The sequence below is a fragment of the Hyperolius riggenbachi genome, chromosome 4 (assembly GCF_040937935.1).
Source record: "Hyperolius riggenbachi isolate aHypRig1 chromosome 4, aHypRig1.pri, whole genome shotgun sequence".
Taxonomy (NCBI): domain Eukaryota; kingdom Metazoa; phylum Chordata; class Amphibia; order Anura; family Hyperoliidae; genus Hyperolius; species Hyperolius riggenbachi.
Window position 1 is genome coordinate 449,373,149 of NC_090649.1, and position 14,100 is coordinate 449,387,248.

At 45.9% G+C, this 14,100-nt stretch overlaps 1 protein-coding gene across 1 annotated transcript in view; it reads right to left on the reverse strand.

Moving 5' to 3' along the window:
- KIF6 (kinesin family member 6) overlaps nucleotides 1-14,100 on the reverse strand; it is a 287,414-nt gene that overhangs the window by 127,706 nt on the left and 145,608 nt on the right. The gene's annotated exons all lie outside the window — the stretch shown is intronic.

A 14,100-nucleotide genomic window follows, 5' to 3' on the forward strand; every position in this document is an offset into this window, starting at 1 on the left:
CTCTGACTGCACCTATTTACCTCCAAGTCTCTCAGCACATCGGCCTTGTGCTTAACCCCTTCACTGCCTGCACAGCTGCTCTGCTTTAACCCCTTCTCTGCCTGCACAGCTTCTCTGCTTTAACCCATTCTCTGCCTGCATAGCCAACATCATTTTACCTCCAACTCAAACTTTTGGGTAGAGCTGAGCTTTAGCAGTTCCAGCACAATTTTATGTTTAATACAACATTGTTTCTTTGAGTCATGCATAACAAGGTTAACTTAAAAAACAAAAAAAATTGCGGCTTTAGCAAAAATAGAAACAAGGAAAAACACCTGCTAATGGCTAATTTCCTCCTTTACTAATGATCTCAAGCTGTCTAGAACATTCATTTTCTGTGGTGGGTCTGAAGCCCTGATAGGCTGTCAGCAAGGAGGTGTGGTTTCAGCTGATAAAGCAATCAACCCCCCCTCCCCTTCCCCCCACGTAACAAAAGGAGGAGTGGTTCAAAGTCACAGGGTAAGATCCTCCCCTCCCATGAAACAAAAGGAGGGACGGATCAAATTCACAGGTTACGAGCAGACCACTGTCAGTTGGCAAGGATCTATTAACTTATGGAGCAAATCGTTTTTTTGTTGTTTTTCAGAAACTTTTTAGTGCAAGGCTGGATTCCCATAATGTTGTAAGACATGTATATGTGTGTATAGCTCTCCCGAATTCTCAGCCCCCTTTCCCTGTTACATTGACCTGTAGGGGGAGCCGCGGGATCGTACTTCTGAGCTGGATGGAGAGATGGGCACACAGGAGGGTGAAGCAGGATGTAATCCTGGTATTTCCATACAGGGAATACTGGAGAAAGTGAGCACAACACTAATAACAGGTTACACAGAGACTGGCAGGCTTGGCAGAGCCCGGTAGGGATGGATACCAGTCAAAGCCGCGAGAGCTTCCAGCAGGCGCACCCAGCCGCCACACCTATGTAAACAGGCAGGGAGAATGGTCCTACTCTGCCAGAGATCACACGTTCTGTACACTGCATCTGCACACAGGATGTACATCATACAGCAGCGCCTCTCTCTGGCCGGTGTCACGTGGAAAACACCAGCCATGCTTAAAGGGCATCTGAAGTGAAAGGGATATGGAGGCTGACATTTATTTCCTTTTAAACAATACACATTTCCTGGCTGTCTTGCTGATCCTCTGCCCCTAATACTTTTATCCATAGACCCTGAACAAGGCTGCAGATCAGGTGCTCCAGGGGCGCTTTTAAGCATAGGCAGTACAGGCCATTGCCTGGAGTGCCCTTGGTCTTGGGGGCGCCATGTTGCTGGATTAAACTCCACCCCCTGAACGTAGCACCACCCCTGGTTTTCTCGCCTAGAGTGACACAGGTTTTCTCGCCTGGAAAGACAAAATGGCCAGAGGCACCCCTGAGGTGCTTTGACTAATGTCTGACAAGATTAGCTGTATGCTTGTTTCAGGTATGTAATTCTGACACTATGCATGAAAGATCAGCAGGACAGCCAGACAACTGGGATTGTTTAAAAGGATATAAACATGGCAGCCTCCATATCCCTCTCACTTAAAGGGACTCCGAGCTCAAAATAAAAATGAAATTGCTACTCACCTTGGGCGTTCTGCTGCCCAGTGTAAGTCGGGAGGTCTCACTACAGCGTCCTGGCTCTTCTCCTAGGCCTTCGCTTAGAAATGGCTGCCCGGCGGCTCCTGTCGACACTGGGCCCGAGTGTCGGGCTCCTTATTCCTCAAACGTCACGCTGTCATCACAACACCGGCCGCCTTGCGTCATCACGGCGGCCGGCGTGACAGTACGGCGCATGCGCGAATAAACCGCGCATGCGCAGTAAGGTCACGCCGGCTGTCGTGATGACGCGAGGCGGCCTGTGTGGTGATGACAGCATGACATTTGAGGAAGAAGGAGCCCGACACTCGGGCCCAGTGTCGCCAGGAGCCGCCGGGCAGCCATTTCTGAGCGAAGGCCATTGGAGAAGAGCCAGGACGCTGTCGTGGGACCTCCCAACCTACACTGGGCTGCAGAAAGCCCAAGGTGAGTAGCAATTTCATTTTTATTTTGAGCTCGGAGTCCCTTTAAAGAGAACCTGAACTGAAAATTAAAAGTCAAAATAAGCATACACAAGTCATACTTACCTTCCATGTAGTCTACTCCTCAGTGTCTTTCTCCTTTCCTGCATTCTGTTTGTCCACTGTGATCAAGGGAATTTGCCGTCCTCCATTTTGAAAATGGCCATTACCCATAACAGCTTTCTGGTCAGCACACAGTTAAACTGTAACATCGCCCACTTGAGCCATAGGGAAACATGGATATTACCTGGTACATCCGTTTTCCTCTCAGCTATAACTGACAGCAACTGATATTTTACTGACAGCAACTGATATATTTCAGATCTGACAAAATATTGTCAGAACTGGAAGGGATTATTGTCAGAAGAAAATGGTGAGCTTCTGAGAGGAACTGATGGCAAGGTAACTATGCAATGTTCATTTGAAGTTACCTCATTTATGTGTTTATTTTAAATATTTTTACTCAGTACAGGTTCTCTTTAAGGTGTCCTTTAATTCCACAGCAGATCGTCTATTTACATGGCAAGTACTTACACAAACTGTTTTACCCTGACATACCTGTCGTGCTCTAAATCTGACCATGAAGTTCACTGGAATAACGGAAGTGAAAAGTGGCAGTGATTGGTGTATACAGAAAAATTGGGCATCTCCACCACTGCATGGCCATCATTTTACACTACAGGGGGGAAGAGTGGGTAGCCAGCCCAGTGCACTCACAGGCAAACCACCCAAATTTGGGTAGTAGTTATGTTTCCCTAGTGGTGAGGGCGGGAGGCCCTGAAAGAAATTGATTTAGTGGTTGCCAGGGGTAATCACCTTTCGGCACCAGCAGTATAAGAACTGCACTTAGTAACTTGACATTCTCACAGCAGCAGCACACAGAGGTGGATCACAGATGCCTAAAGTAGTTAAGGAAATTTATTTGTGCAGGAGAATTAATACAGGTGCATTAATTGTTAGTAATCTTCTTTACATCAGCAAAGCATGCATATGAATATCATCTTGGCTTTGCATTGCAATCATAAGTCAGTCCTATTAACCTGAATAGGTTTGGCTTTTTGGAAAGAGTCTCTGTCACACCCCCCCTAGTGGCCGGACCGCTAAATGCCTTCCAAAGGATTTCAACCCACAGACTGTCCAACCTTGTGGATGCAATCGATGCGCCGAAACCGATGGAAGCGAAACTTCAGAAAGGCTAGGGTTCTCTCTGCATGGCTGAAAGCAGGTTTGCAGCTGAGAAAATGACATTTAAAGTCTTTTATTATAAATGCAATATAATTAATTCATATATATACAGAATAGCCCAGATAAAATAAAAGGAAAAACAAAAGAAACGTAATACTAATTTTGGAAGATATATGTCCTTTGTGGAAAATCCAAAATGGAGGGATCCTTTGTTTCAAAAGTTTTGTCAAAATGGCGGCCAGCCACCAGGTCCTCTGGCTGGCTATAATCAGGTGATGTTACAGGGAGAAGATAGGGGGGAGACAGAGAGCGCTCCGATGGTGCATTAACCAAGTATTACTTTGCACACTTAAAAATAATAATTAGACTTACAATGTCTTAGTAGCTGTATGGCGTTTCTCGCTCAAATCGTCCGGTGGTTGTTCTCAGCCTAATCCAGCCTGGCCAGGGCTGGCGGTGTAGATGGTAACACTAGGGAACGACCGTCCGGGGAGAGCAGCGCCTAGCTTCTGCCACCTTACGTCACTACCGGTTTCGGCGAAAAACCACGCCTTCCTCAGACCTGAGGAAGGCGTGGTTTTTCGCCGAAACCGGTAGTGACGTAAGGTGGCAGAAGCTAGGCGCTGCTCTCCCCGGACGGTCGTTCCCTAGTGTTACCATCTACACCGCCAGCCCTGGCCAGGCTGGATTAGGCTGAGAACAACCACCGGACGATTTGAGCGAGAAACGCCATACAGCTACTAAGACATTGTAAGTCTAATTATTATTTTTAAGTGTGCAAAGTAATACTTGGTTAATGCACCATCGGAGCGCTCTCTGTCTCCCCCCTACCCTCTTGTTTCTACAGTAACTGGCTCCATCCAGTACAAGAGAGCCGCACCGGGTGCATTAAAAAGGGCCATAACTGATCTGTTGAGCGCAAGTAACAACACTGGTTGATGTTACAGGGAGGACTGCCTGCTGAAATTGCTGTGGTGCTTTTATCCAAACTTGCTCTGAGGGCGGAGTTCATAGACAACCCCCTGGGCTGTTTTCTTTTTTCGGCAGGTAGCTTAACGCCAAAACATTTGCCATTTTCATATTTCAGCCCACGTTCATTACACACAAACCATAATAGCGAATCCACAATCCCCCAAAAAGATCTAATTGACACTAGACGTGGATATTGTATGACATTTGGTTACTGGGAAGTTTAATAACACAGCTGTGGCTGACCCCAGAACCTTAAAAGGGATTCCAAAACGTCCAGTGGGACACTACGAATTTATTGACATAACTTCCATAACTATCATAAGTACGGTATCTCTTAAAAAGGCAAAAATCATACAATACATGTATTCTCAATCTGCTACAATGGTGCCAACACATCTACAATCATGCTGGGTAGAAAGCTTGCTTGTGACCTGCATTACCAAATGGTCCCTTTTCAGGTTTGCAATTCACACCTAACTGTGGGAGCTCCTATTGTTTACTGTCATTAAAGACAAAAATTGTAATCCCTAAAAGAACAGTTGTATCCACTGAATAGACAGACCCCAGAGAATTGCCTGTGCGGTCCCTAGATGGGCAATATAAATTGGAAACTTGAAACACAATCAGAAAACCGATTGATTGCGTTTCTTCACAAAACGCTTGTGACAGTCTCTTTGCTACGTTACGGTAAGAGAAACTACAGCAACAGTAGTTAAGTTAAGTTCAGATGGAAAGAAAATTGAAAGCTCACTTCGCTCCTCCAACCTCCTCCTAACCACCCCACGCATCTCGCACTCCCATGCACGAATACAGGACTTCACTAGAGCTGCCCACATCCTGTGGAACTCTCTCCCACTGCCCATTAGGCTTGACCCTGTTGAAGGAGGCTTCAACACCATCAAAAAAAGCACTCAAAACTCAAGGAGGCCTAGCCCACCTCAACGCTGCCCTAACTCTCTCTCTGCCGAGAACTTCTTGATGCACCCCTATCCTTTCATGTCACCACCCCTCCCTCCAGATTGTAAGTCTTTGGCAGGGCCCCCTCCCCTTGTGTATCATACTTGATTGTACACCCTACCAGAATATGTGAACTTGTATTATTAGCACTACCACTCCAGTGTAGGATCCGACATTGTATTACTACCTGTATTGTGTTGTGTACCTTATTGCTTATTACCTGTATTGTTGTATCTATTGTCTGTTACCTGTATTGTGCCGTTGGTCACCCCTGTTATCATTGCCTGTAATCCTATGTATTGTACAGCGCTGCATAATATGTTGGCGCTATATAAATCCAATAAATAATAATAAGATGAAGTTGAAGTGAACTACCCTGGAAACTATGAGTCTCTGTTATAAACATAAAAACTTCCAGCTTACCAAGGGTTACATCTTAACGTCACACTGTGGGCATGGGCAAGCTGTCCATCGCATTAAAACCTTGCTATTGGCTGTGAAGAGTATGTAATGCACAGAGTGCCCACTACACATCTGTGAATGTCCCCAGCCATATATGGCGCTTCCTTCTGTATTACCTGGAAAGTACCCCTTGCGGTGTAGCATGCAAGTGGCTGTCCCAGGTCCTGGCAGCTATTGGGACCTGCCTGTACTGCTCACCTCGGTCTGAAGCTTAGATTGTCTTATAGGTAATGTAGCTTGCAGGTCACATAATAGTGGTAGGAGAGTGCATGCGCTGCCCCTGCTGCCACATTATTATGTGAACTGAAGTCTCTTTTTAGGATAGAGGTAATAGTGTAATTGGTTCAGCCCGCACTTGATCTGGCACCATAGGTCCTGTTGTGCCTTTAAATCTGCCAACTGGCTTTACCCTGCTGACCATTTAAAAAAGGAACTTAAACCAAGGATTGAACTTCATTCCAATTAGTAGCCGAGACCCCCTCTCCCACAAGAAATCCTCCCTGTTCTCAAATAGATCATCAGGGGGGTCTGTGTGGTTTATATTTTGGTGAAAGCCCTCCCACAGTGTGATGTCATGACCATGGTCCTGACAGTTTGCTGTCTGTGAACTTTGCATTGTGGGAAATAACAGCTTTTTCCAACTGCCAAGCAAACAATACCTCCCTCTGTGCATAGAACTCTCAGTAATGAACATTCCTTACAGATCACCTGGCAGAACTAAAGATGTCACCACCATTTCAGGCTGTGAATCAGGGAGAGGAATGTTTTACAATGGCCCTGACTAAATAATCTATAAATGAATATTGTAAACAATAAGCAGTTTCATTTGTTATGTTATTTTCCCTGCAGTTCCCCTTTATATGGTCAGGAATCTCTACACATGTTCTTATGAACTGCCGTTACAAGTAATCCTGGGCTGGACCCGCTGAAGTGACGCAGCCGAGCATGCGGCCCCGCCCTCGCCCTGCGGCTCCTCTGCCAAGCTGCTGGCACGGGGCTCCGGCCTCAATGGTCAGGCCATAACCCACAGTAAGGCGTGGGCACTGCTGGGCAGACGCTCCCGCCAGGAAAAGGATTACGCCAAGCAGGAATTGCTTCAGTCCTAAACCTAAATCATTTTCTCTCCTCGTTTGTACTCCCTCGCTTGTGTTATAAAAATTCCACCCTTCCATGAAAGGAGCCCATGGGCAAGCAACAGCAGCTGGCCGGTCCAGCTACCATAAAACCATTCTCGTGTCAGGGAAAGATGCATGGACAGGCCATGTGCAGAAGCCAGGAGCAGATCTGTTCACAAAGCCGGACTCTACAAAACAAATACCTTACAAAAGAACGATTGACTGAGTTGTAGATAATTAGGCATGCCAGGCAGAGGCCTAGGGCATCACTTGGTGAAGGAGGCAGAACGAACATAGCTAAAGGCGGCACGGGGAAGGAAAGAAAGTTTATTGAGATAGGGATGGAGTGAAAGAAGGAGAAAAAATAATGGCAACATCACATCCCTAGTTCAAGCGGACCTGAACTCAGAACTTCCTCTCTGCTCTAAAAGATATGCAACAGCATAATAACCTTTCAAGAAAAACATTTGTTACAGCTGATGCAAATCCTGCAATAAATCTGCAGTTGTCTACTTCCTGCTTTCATGGAAGCAGACATATTGTTAACAATACATTCTGTGTTTGCCAATTACCTCGCTGCCATGGCAGTCAGGTGATACAGGGGAGAGCTCAAATTACAACTTGTGATTAGACACAGATGAGGGGGAATTAGACAGGATAAACTCTTTAAATACATACAGGGGGCATTTATCTCTGTTTTCCTTCTGTCCTGTGTAGGAGTTCAGGTCCACTTTAATGCTGTGCAGTTCAAACACGCAGGATTAGGGAAAGGGTCGGTTCTCTCATGAAGCAAGGTGAAACACTTGCATCAGGTGCAGAGATTACAGGGGCGGCATGTATATACTGTGTTTACACTAACAGCATGCAGTCAGAGTAGGAGGAGAAGCAAGAGGAGAGTGAGGTGAAGAGGTCATCATTGGGGAAAAGCAGCTTGTTGTGCTGTGTGAGGAGTCAGTGAGTGAGGAGGAGGGAGGCAGGAGAGCAGCAGTTTCATTTGACTTGCACAGCAGAAGGGAGGAGGTGGCACTGCTGTCCTGACTGAGGAGGAAGTGGCTGAGGGTGAGCAGTTTGCTTGTCACAGACTCACAGCCAGCCAGTGTGCTATTGTGTTGAACTGTAGCATGTCACGTGAGAACATTAACCATTTAAGCCTCCTGGACGTAGAAGCTACGTTCAGGAGTCCATGTGAGCTCTCGCGTGTGCATGCGCGGTCCTGGCCGCGGATCGTTAGCCCAGGAATCAATGAATCGGGCCATGGTGCCCGATCACTGATTCCTCTCCCCCGCAGAAAAAGCGACAGCTTCTCTCGGAAGCCTCGCTTTTTCTGCCTCCTACGTCCCTCTAAGCGTACATGTTACGCTTAGATTGACGTCACGTAAACAAACCTAAGGTTGCCATCTTGTGGCCAAAAAGTAAAACTACATCTACATAAAAAAATAAAAAAAACATATATTTACATTTAAAAAAAAAATAATATTTACCGTATTTTTCGGACTATAAGACGCACCGGACTATAAGACGCACCTAGGTTTAGGGGACAAAAATTAAGGGAAAAAAAATTATATTGAACCTGGTGCATCCATAGTACCGTTGTGTCTTCTATATCTTCCCTCCCACGATTGTTCCTCTTGTGCCTTTCTGATACCTCTTGTGTCTCCCTGTGTCCTCCTTTATTCTCTGTCCTGTGTCCTTTGTCCCCCTGTGTCCTTTGTCCTCCTGTGTGCTTTATGCCCATGTGTCCTGATGTCCTCTTTGCCTCTATGTAGCCCTGTGTCCTCTGTCCCCATGTCTCTTATCCTCCTGTGTCCTCCATACCCGTGTCATCCTGCCTTCCAGTATCCCTGTGTGTTGGAGTGCCTGTCCCCCTGTTCCCTCTGATGTCTGCTGTGCCACCTCCTTAGTCCTCTGCAGTGTTGATACCCCCGCACCCTCAGTCCTCTCCAATGTCGCTGTTCCCCGCCCCTCTAGAGAGTGGCCACCATCCTGTCCCCTCGGCGTCCATTACATGCCTGAGATGACGGCTGCAAACGTTTTGTTCAGGCTACGTCCCCTCCGGCGTCCATTAAATATCGGAGGTGAAAGCTGCAAAAGTATTCTTCAGGCCATGTCCCCTCCGGCCATTACATACCGGACATGACCGCTGCGCGGTTACCCAGAAGTGGCTACGGAACTAGTAGCCTCACAACTTTGAAAAAGATTGGCGAATCAGGAGGAGGGGCGCTGCCCCAGACCGCCAATCACAGCTCTCGCTGCTCTCTCCTCCTTGCCGATAGGAGCCGCGGTCTTTCGGGCGGGACAAGTCTCGGTATTGGGGCCAATCACTGCACTCCATGCATGGACAGCAGTGATTGGCCCCAATGCCGAGACTTGTCCCGCCCGAAAGACCGCGGCTCCTATCAGCAAGGAGGAATGAGCAGGGAGAGCTGTGATTGGCGGTCTGGGGCAGCGCCCCTCCGCCTGATTCGCCGATCTTTTTCAAAGTTGTGAGGCTACTACGGTAGTTCCGTAGCCACTTCTGGGTACAGCGGTCATGTCCGGTATGTAATGGCCGGAGGGGACATAGCCTGAAGAATACTTTTGCAGCTTTCACCTCCGATATTTAATGGACGCCGGAGGGGACGTAGCCTGACGAAAACGTTTGCAGCCGTCATCTCAGGCATGTAATGGACGCCGGAGGGGACAGGATGGTGGCCACTCTCTAGAGGGGCGGGGAACAGCGACATTGGAGAGGACTGAGGGTGCGGGGGTATCAACACTGCAGAGGACTAAGGAGGTGGCACAGCGGACATCAGAGGGAACAGGTGGGCCAAAGGACAGGGGACATGGGAAGTAAAAAAAAGTAGTATTCGGAGTATAAGACGCACCAACTTTTTCACCCCACTTTTGGGGGAGAAAAAGTGCGTCTTATAGTCCGAAAAATACGGTACATCCCACCCTCCCAAAAATACAAAAATAAAATGTTTAATAATAAAAAAAAAAAAACATTACAATAAAAAAAAAAACCCAAGTAAATATTTACCTAAGGGTCTAAACTTTTTAAATATCTATGTAAAGATTAAATATTTTTTTTTTTTTATAAGCTTGTAAATAGTGTAGGATGCAAAACGGAAAAAATTCACTTTTTTCTAAATAAAATATTGTCGCCATACATTGTGATAGGGACAGAATTTAAACAGTGTAATAACCGGGACAAATGGGCAAATACAATACTGGGTTTTAATTATGGAGGCATGTATTATTTTAAAACTATAATAACCGAAAACTGAGAAATAAATATTTTTTTCCGTTTTTTTTCTTATTCTTACTGTTAAAATGCATTTACAGTAAGGTAGCTCTTAGCAAAATGTACCACCCAAAAAAAAGCCTAATTGGTGAGGGAAAAAACAAGATATAGATCAGTTAATTGTAATAAGTAGTGATAACGTTATAGGCTAATGAATGGGAGGTGAACATTGCTCGGATGCATAAAAACGACTGAGGGCTGAAGTGGTTAAATGAAGCAGAGTAAATTGTTCGGTGCTGTGCGATCTTTCCAAATTGGGGTGGGGTGGGGGGGGGGATTTGGTTGTCATTCTACCCTTTTTGCTAGTAGCAGTATTATAATGAAAATCAATATAAAAAATGACAGTTCTGCTAGTCTATAGACTTTCAGTTATCAGAGCTGCTTCTTGTATCAGGCCCCGCCTACATGAAAGCAGCAGACCATGATGTCCCTTTGCACACTACCCACCACAACAGTGGGAGGGTCACTGACTAGCATTCACCACTGACATTTATTTTAATCAGGTGGGGTGAAACCGTAGCAAGGTGGTGGAAAAGTAGGTGTGGCCAACAATGCCCCCATCTTGGGTGGTGAGTCATTCCTGTCCTCCCTATACTTTGCTACAGTTTTCTAGTGCCGTTCAAAGTACAGTAAGGGCCCGTTCACACTGCACGCGTTTCCAGCCGCGTTTTGGAAACGCGTGCAGGAGGCCGACACGCATGACATCAGACAGTGCATAGAGTGCACTGTCTGATGTTCACACTACATGCGTTCCGGACCTGTGCGGTCCGGGAACGCATGCTGCACGCAGATTTTGACAAAACGCGTGGCTGTCCCATTCACTTTTCAGTGATGGGATCAGCCACGCAACGCACACAAACGCGGATGGCCATGCGTTCGTACGTGTTGCGGTCCGCATGCGTTCCGCACGCATGGCCATCCGCATTTGTGATCTGAACGGGCCCTAAGACCCAACTCCCCACTTTCCTACCAAATTATTAACATTCAGTCCCAGCACAACCAATCGTCTTTCAGCTTTTCAGTCTATTGCACTTCCAGTGTGCCCCAAAGTTTGTTGTACCTGGTAACCCCTCTTCCACTACAATCTGTGCACTATTGTCTGCACAGATTACCCATGTTTCTCCCTGCAACACCGCCCCCCTCTATTTCCCATGCCTATATCTGTGATCTGTAGCCAGGTCTGACCATTGCTCTCTGTATCATATCACATCCCCAATCCCACATATCTGACAACAAGGGAAAAGCAGGAAAAGAGGTTGAATCATGGACAGGCCAGGGGATGTAATGCGCATGACCAATACTGATGAAAATAGGAAGTGACACGTGTGCCACGCCCCCTTCGAGAAGACCTGCAGGAACACAGGGCCAGATTTTATCAAAGCATTACCGACAGTTTTTTCTTCTAAAACTGTTCTAACCAGCAGAGGAACTGTTCTGCACGATAGTAAGAAACTTCCCAAAGCCTACATAATAGCGGCAGTTTAGCGGGGATTTCTAGAGCTGCTCTACAGTTAAGAAAAGTGCAAATCCATCCCTTAACTGCTGCAGATTATGAAGTGCTTAATAGCAGTTCTACAGATAGTGCAGCAGTGCAGGCTAGACATGGTTTGTGAAGGGCTCCTCCCCCCCTCACTCAGAACCTGCTGACAGCAGATGTATTGGTTACCTCAGCAACAGCAATTTCCCTCATACACAGCACTGCCTGAGAGACCTTCCTAACTCCTCCTATTCCTAATCTGCCCAATCTAGTGATTTCTTGGGATGTCTGAGACAGTTCTGCATGGATTTCTAAAAACCTACTAATATTTTGTCTCAGACACTCTTGATAAATGTCCCCCACAGTGACTTTCTTACAGGACATGCCATTGCTTCAGGGGTTAGGGGAGGCCTTCCTGTTGTAGGGGGGGCAGTAAGGAAGACAAAGACATTTTTAAAATACATTTTATATGTACACTTACCCTTTTAATTATGCTTTACTGAAAGCTAAACTGTAATGAATGTCGATTTTTGTTTCTTTTTATATATTTGCCTGGAGTGCGTTCATCTTTAAAAAAAGAATGAAAGCTATAAAAGTTCTATTATTGGACGTGATGGCTGAAAAGGAAAAACTGAAGAGTCACGACAAGGCGGACTGGAGACAAGAGCTTGGCACCCCCATTGGATAAATATCCCGCATCTCTGCTACATTAATTAAGAGATTGGAAGAGGGAGACAACAAACGCTCGCAGCTGCACGTTTGGCTTCGCATCGTTTTATTTTCAGTTCGGAAAGACGAAGGGGGGACGAAAAAAAATCCTAAAACTACATTTAAAGCCCAATTATAGATTTCATGCTGTATTTTTAGCCAACAAACCAGGCTGCTGTGGAATGCTGAGCTGTATAATTTGTGTGTTTACTAAACGGAGGAATTTATAGACGTTCGGCCAATCGGAGAGCATGGCGGCGATACAGAAAGGCTTGGCGAATATCCGGAGTGTGATATAATTAGTTGGATAAGCGTATGAATCACACAGACCACTACCGCTCACCTCGCCGGCTCCGAGGCCAAATTACACCGCTGATCTCACCTCTCCGCTAACTAATGAGCGCTGGAACGGGGCAGGAGAAGGTTTAATATCTGATACAGGATGTGAGAAATTGCAAGATTCCTTCACGGCTACTTTACGCATTCTGGACTAACCGCAAGAGGGCAAAGGTTAAAGAGGCACTCCGAGGAAAAAGGAACACGGGATCTTTGCAAGATTCTTTTATTTAGCTTAAGGGCTGGTTCACACGGACGTTTTGCTGTCATTAAACACAGCGTTTTAAAAGTAACGTTTTTAGGGATCTACCGCCCTCCCATGCAAGTGAATGGGAGCATTTAGTACAAGCTTTCATGAAAGCCTGGCAGTTGATCTCTGCGTCTCGTCTCGTCTCATCTCATCTCAAAAGCAACATGCAGCTTCTAGAAGACGTTTGAAAGCCCATAAAAGCCAAAGAAAGCCCATAAAAGCCTTTCCTTTCCACATACTTCCTGTAAAAGCCACCAAAAGCCCAGAAAATGCAATGCTCTCCTGAAAGCCATAAAAAGCCTTCAAAAGCCATTAAAAGCTAAGCTGTGCTGGCATTCTTGAAAAAAAACCAAAAAAACAGCGTTTGAACGAAATGCTAAGCAGAAGCCGTGTGAACCAGCCCTTAAAAGGGAACTTCAGCCTAAACAAACATACTGTCATTAAGTTACATTAGTTATGTTAATTAGAATAGATAGGTAATATAATCTCTTACCCACCCCCGTTTTAAAAGAACAGGCAAATGTTTGTGATTCATGGGGGCTGCCATCTTTGTCATGGGGGCAGCCATCTTTTTGGTTGAAAGGAGGTGACAGGGAGCAGGAGACAGTTCCAACTGCCCTGCGTCCTGATAACCCCTCCCAGCTGCACACGCTAGGCTTCAAATGTCAAATTTAAAATGTCAAAAAAAAATTGCACCAAAACAGCAGAACGAGAACAACAACATCAGAAATCCCATCATGCTTTGCACAGCATTAGGGGAAAAATGCCCGGGCAGTTTTTTTCTGTGCAGCCAAAAATGAGGCTTGTATAAGAGAAAAAAAAGTTCTGATGCTGTGAAACAGTTAAAGAAACACCAGGCCTTTCCAGTGCTGCTGAGTAAATTTTTAGTCTGGAGGTTCATTTTAAGATGTGAATGTGATCAGCGTACAGCGGACCTGAACTCAGAACTTCCTCTCTGCTCTAACGGTGAGCTTCCGGGAGGAACTGATGGTGAGGTAAGTATGTCATATTTATTTGCAGGTACATCATGTGTTTATTTTAAATCATTTTACTTCACTCGTGTTCCCTGTAACAAATGGGCCCCTAAGGTCAACTTCAATACAGATCTGCTGAAGGTCCTGTCACTATGCCAACCTAAGTCAATATCTTCCACCTCGAGACCACCAGTACGACAGCCACAACGCCGGGCCCCTCATCTGAGACGCTCAATGCTCCTCTCTGTTCTTTCAAGTGGACTGTTCAATACAAGTTCCAGATTGTGGAACACATCTGCTTC